This window comes from Cydia pomonella, chromosome 1, assembly GCF_033807575.1.
Source record: "Cydia pomonella isolate Wapato2018A chromosome 1, ilCydPomo1, whole genome shotgun sequence".
NCBI lineage: Eukaryota > Metazoa > Arthropoda > Insecta > Lepidoptera > Tortricidae > Cydia > Cydia pomonella.
In genome coordinates, this window is record NC_084703.1 from 48036631 (window position 1) to 48048090 (window position 11460).

Genomic DNA, 11460 nt, shown 5'->3' on the forward strand with positions numbered 1-11460 from the left:
ATTGGCTCAAACTCGTGTGCGTAACACCGCTGTACTGGCCCCATTCTTATTGCCCGTAAGGCCCGTCCTCAGATATATTATGTCAATGACACAGTCGCGATTTTAAAAAATCACATCGCTTCTGCTACCAGATTGTTGAGCATAACGTTTTCCTATCCATAGTTTCCATCTGTCCAGTAGGATCCACCATCTCGATCCACCAGATTGAAGAGATTGTTACTTAACTGATGGATCGAGATAATGAAACCTGCTGAATAGAGCGGGTCGATTGGATATAACAAAGTACGCTTATATGAAACGCTGCTCCGGTGTGCGAGTGAGACAGTCAGGCCAATTTGAACTTGCATTTGACAGAAAACTGATTGTCTCCATCAAACGCTACCAGTTCCATTGCCGGCCTCTTCGCTGCCTTCTATAGTGGTTCAATCTTACCTTGCTTATGAATAAAAAGGGGCGTGCACACCGATATTAGAGTAATATTGGAATCATATCGGTTAGTTGCGGGCGTCTCGCTCGCACAAATACATGCGTAAAGTTATCCAGGCGCACAAACGGTTACAATAACAAGAAGTGTACACCGCGTGTGCAGTCCAACACGGGAGCACGGCACGGGTGCGATTCGAAAATAACGCGCTAGCAACGCATTACGACATTGATACTTTACCCTTTGAACGCCATAACAAAAACGTTACTCACATGCCAAGGTCACGGGCGCAAGTGAGCTTGAAAGTGCATGAGTATTACATTAGGGACTTCGACAGCGATTATAACAGCTATAATCATTAATGTGTTCATGGCCCTTAAATCATGTCTAGTGACGGCGCCTTTAGGTGTTCTTGACGTTCAAAAGGTTAAGGGCGTTTGCTAGCTGGCGCTAGTGCACGGAGCGGGCAAACACGCGCAGGTGCCTTTGTAAGTAAAATCAGTCGCACGCGTCCGCGCCAGTTAGCGTTGCTCATACTGTAAGCCGCACGACCGCTCCATGCACACGCGCGACGTTGTGGACGCCCTATGCCCTAAACCTTACTTGAAAGTGTGAAGGTTACTCTGACAGCGGCTATATCAGCTATAATGTATTTATGACGCTTTGAGCATAGCTAGTTATGACGCCTTAAGGTATTCTTGGCGTTCAAAAGGTTAAGGACGTTTGCTAGCTGGCGCGAGTGCACGGAGCGGGTGCACGCGCGCGGGTGCCTTTGTAGGTAAAATTCGTCGCACGCGTCCGCGCCAGTTAGCGTTAACCCGCTCCAGCTAGAAAACTAATCGCAAATGGTCCGAGATTGGCGCAATAACCATGCATTCCCTTATCTGGATCTGGATGCACCTATTCACCAATGCTTGCTTTAAAGTAACTTGTCGACTCGTCCTGATAATATTTGTGCGACCGTGAAGAAAATCTATGCTGTCACTTATTTTTCAATTTATATGAAATAAAGATGTTAAATGTATTCAAAAGTTTTTATTTAATAAGGTATGTATAAGTGCTCTGTGCATCCGCACCAGCTAGCGGTGCCCTTAGCAAACCAATCGCAAATGGTCCGAGATTGGCGCAATAACCATGCATTCTCTTATCTGGATCTGGATGCACCTATTCACCAATGCTTGCTTTAAATTAACTTGTCGACTCATCCTGCTAATATTTGTGCGACCGTGAAGAAAATGTATGCCGTCAGTTATTTTTCAATTTATATGATATAAAGGTGTTAAATGTATTCAAAACTTTTATTTCATATGTATATATAATGGAACGAAATACAGCTACTATCTTAGCTTGGCAAACAGTTAAGAGTCGCTGATGCTTGTAATGTATTCACTGCGTTAATTTTAGGTTTAAGATTCTTTATTCTCACTAAGAATTTGACAATTCACTTACATGAGAACTTAAAACTACACAATTTAATCCTGCTTCATATGGCAAACGAAGGGAACGTTGCTTTGAACCGCGACGCAATCTCAAATGTTTCACTTTTACACAATTTTCCTGCAGAGAGACAAAAGAAGTATGTACATAGTACCTTTTTACAATTTATTTTATCGTAACATATAAACTTAGATTTATTTTCTTGCTGCTAATTATGGTACTCCAACTACTCCATAAATACATTTACTTACCTACTTATTGCTTAGGAATCTTATTTCATGTTTAATAATAAGTTTATATAACGTTTCTAGCGGGACATGACGCGAACTTTAAAAAATATAATGCTTTTTCTACCTTTATCACTCGAATATGTAAGAGCAAGAGAGATAAATAGACGAAACTTACTAGTTCAAGGTAACCACTCGTTTTATTGTCAAAGCTCCGAATTAAACAAACTTATTCTTCGGTGACATTTTTTAGCGTTTATAAGCGACTATACGGATCCAGCATTTGCCGCTCATTCGGTTCTCCTATTGCACGCAAGATGTCAGTACTAGAGAGGATTTGAAAAATCATAATTAAGTAGTTTAGTGCCATTTATTGAGCGGTAATAATTAAAAAAATATATAAATTACTTTTTCATTATATTTCAGGCATGCAAAGTGATGTAAATGGTTACAAAAGTAACTCTATATGAATGACATTTTTTAGTTCCAGTTTACGCCGCAGCGCATGATCAAAATTATTAATATCATCTTCCCTGGACACTTTCGGTCTTTGGTGTCATATAAGTAATTAATGCTTAATTGAAGACCTTCCAAATAGGATATGACTCAATTGTATATACCAATAGTAAAAATTACCAAAACTGCTACCAAGGCTCCATCTAGTGCCAGGTAGAACAAACAAAGCGGCATTTACCACAATTTATTAACGAAAAAACTTGTTTTATTACCGCCCCTGCAAGCATTTGAGTGCAAGTATATATATATTAAAATACCTTATAAAAATGTCTTTTAAATGATATATATGGCTTGAGTATACAAGCAAGTTTCAGTATTTAATAGCAGTATTTTTAATTCAAGCATATGTTATATCAACTAATTCCAGCCCTGTACGTACTTAAACGTAAGTAGTGGTAAACAGAAATCTAGAATTTCTCATATTCTTTCATACAAAACACCTAACAACCGGCTACATAACAAGTACTTTGTAAAACAACAGTTTATATTCGCCACCCTTTTTTTTAAATTGCTCAGTCCCTGCAAGTTATCCAAAGTTGGTGTCATACAATAAAATAATGCTAAGAGTAAACCCTTTCAAACGAGATATGTCTCAACAGTATACATCCATGGGACAAATTGCCCATTCTCCTTTCCATTTGCGAGTAGAAAGTAAAACTAATTGTCGACTTAATAAATTACCTGTTGCATACGCTAGTCATGTTGTAACACTACGCTTTACAGTAGGAATGATACATATCTCAGCATCAAGATCAAGTAAAAATAGTTCTGGCAGCATAACCTAATCTTAGCAGAGGCCAAACTACTTATATTATGAGGTATAGAATAGTATTTATTCCTGATTTTGACCTCTGCAATAGCTTCTTCTCGTCTCTAAAATAGTCATCAGTTGCCATCTCACCAAAAAAAAAATGCATCCGAAAAGCAAACATAAAACCGAGGGAAAGTTGTCGGCCACATTTTAAAAATCTGGGAATATGAACACTTACCTCTTTGTATATTCTGATGTTTGCAATTTTGTCAAATTACACAGCTCTTTATAAGCAAAAGACCGACATGCAAAACCATTAAATCTCCGCCAAAATAACTACCCTTCCTTGCACACTAAAAATATTTATCTCAAGACAACATAAGATGTGCCTAAAAATCTTTAATAAGCTTCGGCAGTCAATAAAACTAATAGAAAATCCAAAACTGCTCAATAAAGCACTTAATTATACATTTAAAAGACAATTTTTTTTACACGGTGCAGGAGGTTTATAATGATATAATATTAAATGAATACCTAGTAAAGTAGGTAAACTAGCTCTTAAGTAGAGTGAGACCAAGATAAGTTGGCAGCGTTTTTGATAGCCCAGATAGCGCAAGTGTTATTTTAAATGTCAAATATCTATGAAATTATGACGTTTACTACTTGCACAGGCTGGGCTATCACAATCGCTACCGACTAAATAGCCCATGGAATTGGTACATTTTACCTAACATCAAATGAGGTAGTTCTGTTTTTTTAATATGTTGGTAATGATGAAATGGTAACAACATATCCAAGTTTTCGACCTCGAAAGCCCTTGGGATCGTTGTAAAGTACATGAAAATCCATTAAATTTTAGGTTTTTTTTTGTTTTTGTAAAAAAAAACCACTAAGAACCGGAGTTAAGGCAAAAGTCACTATGCACACTTAAGAAGATGATATTTGCAATTAATTGACTATGATTAGTCTTAGTAAGCCAAATAGTTTCTAAGATACGGTTTTACAAAGTTTTGCAAAATTTTTAACTAACTGTAACTGCAAAAAAGGTTGTACCAGCACTTGTGGTTGCAAGAAAGCAGGACTCAAATGCTCAGCTGTTTGCAAATACAGCAATGGTCAATCCTGCGAGAATATACAGGACCGGAGATGTGTGCCGACATTGAAAAACCATTCATTGATAATCCACCATCAAATGACAATTTCGACCGGCCTGATCAGGTTGACGAAGAAATGCTACACGCTGGCCCCAAAAGGAGTGCTGTGGATCCAAAGGACAAGCCTGGTCTATCAAAGATACCTATACAAGCGATACGAGTTATAAAAATTTACCTCGCTTTACTGTATATTATACACACAATGATCCGAAGGGCTTTCGAGGTGGAAAACTTGGATTTGTCATTACAATTTCATCACTACCAATATATATAAAAAACAGAACTACATAATTTGATGTAAGGCAACACCTCTTTTTTGGTATGATTTCCATGTAAAACTTGTTGGGACTCTACTGCCTTTGTGATCTCAAATAATTTGTGTGTAATTCTTTGTACCAGTTTATTATTTAATAACCTATAAAATACATGTTAATGTAATTTTATGTAATATGATTGCAATAAATGCTTTGTGTTATCTTTTCCTGTACCAATTGCATCTGTTTCAGTTTATCAGGCGCGATTTAAAATGCAATCTCATTACATTAGGTATCAGTATGTACCTCCTTTGTCGTTGACTTTGACATGTTTGACAAACCACTCAGTAGTAAATTGAGTTTTGCTCGTATTTTACTACATAACTAATTTTAATATAATTACAATATGAATTATACGGTATTAATTACAACGATATGTTTTAACAATACTTTTTCAACTTTTCGTGACTTTTTTTAAACTTTGTGAAGTTATTTTGTTTACAACTGACTCGAAAGCTCCAATATGCTCCAATGGAATATTTTCAATCAGTCTTTTGTGAGGAGCCTCACAGCGCGTGATGTGACATCTCCAGAACGTGGAGGTAAATATTTTTTTTCTACTGTTTTCAGAAGTTACCCATTTAATCCCGTGGGGCTTAGAGAACCATTTTTAACCCCCGACGCAAAAAAGGCGTGTTACATGTTTTACGCCAATGTTTGTCTGGCTATGTGTCTGTTTGTGGCATCGTAGCTTTCCAACTGATTGACCGATTTTGTTAAGTCAAAGCGAGTTTCCTTGCAGTGTTTCATAGATATATTTGATAGAAATCGATCCAGCAGTATGAAGAATATCACCTCTTTTCCGAAACGATCTAAGGCTTCGAGCAACACCGGCTTCCGACACGTCGGAAGGGAGGAACCCAAGCGATATCTCACCGTACATATCGTTCTGCCATTTTTTGCGGGGGGAAACGTGCACACAGTCACACTTCTCACTCACTACATACAAAATCCAATCTGTAATGACGACACAAATATATAGAAAATGACACACGTCAAAGACAAATCTTGCACACCTCGATCTCTTTTTGTGTATGGACGATTCACAACATGCACCGCCATAGGTACAGTTGTACCCATGCTTCGGCAGAGGGGATATAGTACGAATGTCCTCTCCCTTCCCGGCATTGCTCGAAGATGTAAGGCATTTTTGGTTTTGGGATACCTATAGCGAAAGGGTTTTTATTTATTTCTTTTTATTTTACAGTTATATTATTAGTAGGTAACTTCCGCAGTGGGTACACCAGTTACCACTATGATGGTGTACTGTCCGCTTGATTATTAAACAAAATATTTTTTATTTTTAACTTTAAAAAAATTATTAAAGACAGAGACAGACAACAGGCGGTATTATCGAGCTAAGGCGGTTATTATAAGGTCTATTCGGATATTCCGAAAATTAACCGTGATTCTATCATTTTAGATTCTATTGTTAGATTTATCTAAATTATCTTGCGTGTAAAAGTATACTTGTGTGTAAAAGTAAATTCTACAGACGCGTCATATCTTAAGTATTTTTTCTAATTACCTGGCATTACGCCCCCCCCCCCCTTCACCCCTTTGGATATTAACATTAACTAGGAACAGAAAAAATATTTACACAATTTGATGTAATATTAACGAAGGGGCAGAGGCATAGCTGCTGTAGCGTTGAAAAAACCCGGAAGAATGCGGGAAATATTCCAAACGCCTCGTTTTTTTCAAGTTTCTTTCGAAAAAAACAATGTTCAGTTACAATTCGGTAAAAAACGAATAAAGCCGAAAATATCAAGTTTTTTGAAAATTCTGTATTTTTCAGGAAGGTTAAGGTTGCACGTCTATTCGCTATGTGCACGACTGTCATGCAACCTAGTGTCCGCAAGTCTAGGGGAAAATGTCAATGCACTACACCTTATAAAACTACTCCAAAACTAAAAACTACTGAACGGATTTTCATACGACTTTCATCTATCAATAGAGTGATTGTTGAGGAAGGTTTAAGTACCTATATAACTCGTTAAAGTTTTGTGTAAATTGATTGAAATATAACGATGTTGTCGGTAAAAATCACGCTGGCTAGGAGCTTTAATAAAATTATTAAGCTGCCTCATCCCTTTGAGCTAGAGCAACACAATGTATGGTGGGGTTGTCACTCTTTCATGGGTCTACAAAAAAGTCCCTGAAGTTGAATGTCTATCTTTTAAGGATAACTTACTATACCCATTCTTAACTTCTAGAAAAAGATCACATAGTGTGTGACATTTGCAAAGCTATTTACACGGATACAGTATTAATAATTATCAAATTAAGTCCGTTAGTTATATTAAGCATTTCATACATATTACAATGGTCCCTTTCAGGATTAATCGTAAATTAAAGTTTCATTTCGAGCCATATAACGACTCGAGTTCTTTCCAACTCTACGAAACAGTGGACGCGTGTGACGTCCAGCACAAAGGCACCACGCATGTGTGTTCATAAAGGACACGCATCGTGGGTGTTTCACATTCACCTGCCGATGGCCTTAAACTGTTACGTAACGCCCTTGCGCTAGTGCGGCGTCCGGTCGGTAAACGGGGCTGGGCGTTGTCGATAAAAATAATAAATACTTACACCTGCCCACTGCCAACCACTGCCTAATGTTTGGCAGTGGTTGGCAGTGGGGAGGTGTAAGTTTCAACTTAATGACTAGAGTCTGAATAACGATGACGAAATGAATAAAGTCGAGACTCGAGGTCTTATCCGACACTGCTGTTTCGGTACTGTAATATGTGCCTACTTTACTTCCTACTCTGTTTTATATATTTGACGACCAGTTTGGCCTATTGGGTAGTGACCCTGCCTACGAAGCCGATGGTCCCGGGTTCAAATCCTGGTAAGGGCATTTATTCGTGTGATGAGCATGGATATTTGTTCCTGAGTCATGGGTGTTTTCTATGTATTTAAGTATTTATAAATATTTATATATTATATATATCGTTGTCTAAGTACCCTCAACACAAGCCATATTGAGCTTACTGTGGGACTTAGTCAATTTGTGTACTATTGTCCTATAATATTTATTTATTTATATATTACGTGTAAATAATGTATGTATATTTAATATAAAAATACGCTTATTATTTACTTATTTATTTAAACCTTATTGCACAGTAAAAATTGCATGTGAAACTACAGGCAGTTGCAGGCGAGACATACATAGGCTACGGATATTGCTTACTATCAGGCGGGCCGTATGCTTGTTTGCTACGAACGTCGTATAAAAAAAATGCGAACTTAATGCCAGAAGGCATTCTCTACCAGTTAACCTTCGGCGATCAAGCAGTACAGCCAAACAGCGATGAAGCAGTAATAGGTGCAAGAAATATTTACATTAAAGGTACAAGAATTTTAATATAAAATATATATATAATATTAAACAACACACTACTTGTTTTTCTTTGAGCTGAACTTTTACTGAGGTGTGCCAATAAATACATATTGCTATAATATACTTATTTACACTACATCACATACATATACCCGACCTTTTAGCCTCGTATTATTTTATAAATAATTCCCCTACTAACAATAAATCAATACAAAAAATACAAAATACTAAGCTTAAAGATAACACATTAACCAAATAAAGTAGGTATACTTAAGTATTAACCAAAAAGTAATGGTCCTCGATATGTTCAAGAACCAGCGCTCGCGCATCACTATCAGTTGCACCGCGAATTTTGGCGCAAGTAGGCCGTACCCTTGACCCACTGGCACACTGACTGAATCTAACGCCTTACCTTTAAGGTATTTAAAACTTTGCTTTTATAGCTCCACTAAAACTTGCAACACATAATTAGGTTATTAAAATATTAATTAAAATTTAAAAAAATAACAAGTTTATGGAAGCTTAATTTCGAATCTTGCATTTGGTTACATTTCGGAAAAACGCCTCTTAATTTCTTTTTAATTGTGAAAACCGGTTTTCGGACATCACTAGCGGTGCACCGCGAATTTGGGCGCAATGTAGGCCACACCCTTGACCCACTGCCTCACTGCCACAGCGCGATCAATAAATAAATATACGCGGAGCTTGCGAAACGATGAGCACTACTTTTCGGTTTTGACCAGTTCCTTACGTCACTGTGTACTGTCAAGGTCAAAAATTCCCTGCCGTTATTAGTCATTTTTCCAAATTAAAAAAAAAACACTATAAAATGGCCCTTCATTTTATATACATTTCTTTTATTTAAACGTATTTAAGCATTTGCGTGTTATTTATTTTCAGAACACATAGATATAACTTACAAAAATATAAAAAATAGACCTGGAGGTTCATAAATGTAAACATGTAAACATCAGAACATACATTAAAGCGTTTTGCGAAGAGGAAATAATTAAAAAATAAGGTATAATTTATTTGATCAATGACAGTCTGGATCTCGAATGTTTTTATAAGCAAAAAAAAGTACATAAATGGATCGATGTCACAGAAATACTAATTTTAGTTCACATTTGAAAAAAAAAATGTCTAGAATAATTAGTACGTGCGAGTTAAGTAAACGTCATAATTTTATAGACGTTTGACGTTTAAAATAACACGTGTAGTTACCTGCAATTGACATGTTAACGAACGGTCTGGCCTAGTGTCCACCTATGAAGCCGATGGTCCAGGATTCAAATCCTGTTAAGGGTATTTATTTGTGTGATGGGCACGGCTATTTGTTCCTGAGTCACGGCTGTTTTCTATATGTATTTAAGTATTTATTTACGTATTTAAGTATTTCTATATGTATTTAAGTATTTATTGACGACCAGTTTGGCCTAGTGGGTAGTGACCCTGCCTACGAAGCCGATGGTCCCGGGTTCAAATCCTGGTAAGGGCATTTATTCGTGTGATGAGCATGGGTATTTGTTCCTGAGTTATGGGTGTTTTCTATGTATTTAAGTATTTATAAATATTTATATATATTATATATATCGTTGTCTAAGTACCCTCAACACAAGCCTTCATTGAGCTTGCTGTGGGACTTAGTCAATTTGTGTAATAATGTCCTTAAGAGAGAAATATATCACGTGCATATAAAAAGAGAAAACGTTTTACTACTTCTACATATTTTCCATTCTTCATGATTTTTCAATATGTTATTGACAATATGAAAAACCTATAAACCTAGGTTTTCCTTTTGCTCAAAACATTTTTTTTTCAAAAAAGCGATTTACGTCAAAATCAAGGTGGTTTGTTAAGATTTAGTTAGTGGACACCGTCTTCTCCCGAAATGAAATTTCATAGAACAAATACCGTTATTTCCCCAGGTTTGAAAAGCTATTCTTAAAATACTAACTTAAAATAGTGGCTCTGTTTGTCTGTGGATCCGTCAGTTATAAAAAATCCAAAATAAATATAATAATTATCAGACTTTCAACATCAATGCGTCCTGTAGAAAGAAAATGTCACATACAAAAACTTAGATCGAACACAAAAACAAAACTGTACCCCTAGTGTAAATAATTTCGATTTCGAAACGTGACGTACGCGTTTGCGTTAAGTCTCATTTTGTATGGGTTTTTGAACAGCGCGCCAAGCGGGACGTTTTGGAAAGTCAAAAATCTCGCGTACGTCACGTTTCGCTGTCGAAAATATTTACACTAGGGGTACTGTTCAATTTAAAACAACTCTACACATACTGCACTTGCATGCTTATCAACAGAATACTAACTCAGAATATACACTCGCAACTAATATTAACCAAAAGGAAATTTAGACACAACTTAAGTAACACAAACAAAATTAAATTATTTTAGACATAGAATTGGGTATGGAAAAAGAACTGTTATATCCGAGGGCGCACAAATAAATAACAATCTACCAAAACATTTAAGAGAACCTCAAACAGAAAGCATGTTTAAAACTAAGTTAAAAGAATATATATATAATAATGTTTAATGATAAGATGTGTCCAAATGTAAATTACTTAATATTATGTATTAATATGATCTCATGTAAGTGAACTGCATGTTCTTATGAGAAATAAATGTCTTTAAACCGACCAACCGGACAGATGTACGAAAACATATTTGCCTAGGCTAAAACAGCCGGAGACCTCAGTTCGGTCAATAAGTATCTTAATACTTATTGACCGAACTGAGGTCTCCGGCCGACTTGGACAACGGACACTTATGTCCGTTGTCCAAGTCGTATAAGTTCACGCGGCCGCCAACCGGAGGTCGCTAGCGATCTATGATAATGCATATTATATTAAAATAATACAATACTTAATCATTCGCGATATCCAAAACGGAGGTCGAGGCTTAAACCCAAGGCTCGGAACTTAAAGATATATAACCTATTTTGATATTAAGGCGCTTTCAGAAACAAGTAAATTGATTACAAAAACAAACCCCAATGCTATAAGTATATTTATATATTTGAATTGATCTTTTCACTAGGTTTTATTTGATACCCATATTGCTATTTATTTATTGAATCAAGTTATCATAACAGCTTACGCCAAAGCGTTACGTAGATTCATAACTTAAAAACTACTTATTTATTCATTAAAAACTAACTTACTTCTACGAATATCTGTCTTGCATCCTTTCAAGCATTCCCTTCCACTCAGATATCAGCCTTCCTATCCCTGTCGCAAACAGATCACACTCTATGGTATGAACC